The sequence below is a fragment of the Limulus polyphemus genome, unplaced genomic scaffold (assembly GCF_000517525.1).
Source record: "Limulus polyphemus unplaced genomic scaffold, Limulus_polyphemus-2.1.2 Scaffold5160, whole genome shotgun sequence".
NCBI classification, from domain to species: Eukaryota; Metazoa; Arthropoda; class Merostomata; order Xiphosura; family Limulidae; genus Limulus; species Limulus polyphemus.
The window spans coordinates 71,972-73,380 of NW_013670770.1; positions in this window are offsets into that span (position 1 = coordinate 71,972).

Here is a 1,409-nt window from a genome sequence, read left to right on the forward strand (position 1 = left end):
AACCAGAGGTTCAAGTTGTTCTGTAAAAATGTTTAATCCTGATTGAACGTTATTAACATTGCTTTGATCAAGCACAATAAAGTGATTAACTTTATAACACCCATTTAGCACTTTCCATCTTGATACTAGGACTAATAAGGAGGAATTGAGGCAGTTGATTATTTTGAGCACCAGAGGGAACTGGAACGACTATTGTGCATAGCTGGAGTATTATTATTAGTCGCTGCCTTGAATATACACGCCATAGTAAACCAACATGCAGTGGTTAATTTAGGCAAAAAGTACAAATCATCTCATGCTGACTAATACTCACTACGAACAGAGATTGAAGGAAATGACACACGACAATAAACTCAGCATCCCGACAACGAACAGAGAGATTTCCAAACTAAGTATTATACTACTAGATGTACTTCCGCAGGGTCCCCGAAAGTGTTCTGTTTCAAGAGTAAATAAAACCAAAATTAAGAGTAACAAATACTCTTATTTTTCGCCTTTGAAGTTCATATGTCATGCTGTGTTGTAGCCTACAGAGTGCATAGTTCTTCTCGTGATTCATGGCATGCGCACTTTTTACTGACGTCACGACAGAACAAACTGCAACGTTAAGCATTCCTTATGTGACGCCATTTTAGTGTTTACTGACTGACTGACAGACAACACACTATTGTATAGTGATGCGATTGGTGAAAACCTTCCAGGTAGCCTTCGACTCCCCTTCGGGGAAATAAATAGACACACGAATAAACTCCAACAGAAATTAAACTCCCCATTCTACCTAATACAAAGAGGAAATCACTTCACACTTGCTTATTATCATTACCTCATTTAACTCATTAATACTCTAACAAAAATATGTCACAATGAAGATAAAGCTTTACTTTATCGAATTAACAGAACCTCGAACATAAAGCATCTTATATACATTTGGTGTTTAACTTCATGACTAATGTACAGGAACCAGATAGAAACGTCTGGCGCTAAATACAACACGAAATACTCGGATATAGTGTAGATATAAGGCCAGAAATCGCAATACAGAGAGACCATTCCGAACAACTCGCACTAAGTAAACAAACAACAACAAAGTCTTTCTTTTACAGACGAGAAAATAAAAACAAGCACAAGTTTTTTTTAGAACACTGATTTACTTCTAGCCTAGTATAATTGTAGATAAAGCAACAAACACAAATTTATAACTATTAGAGAGAAGAAAAAAAGCACAGAATTCTTGATCAGTAAAATCAACAACAACATCCATCTCTAGCCTATTATAGATATAGTTAATATTAAATACAATCGAAGTTCAGTGCGAAGACAAACATAGGTGACCAGCACGTTCTAGTTTAGTATGTGGACAAATATATATATATATATATATATAGCGAGGTAACTAAATAATACCTTAC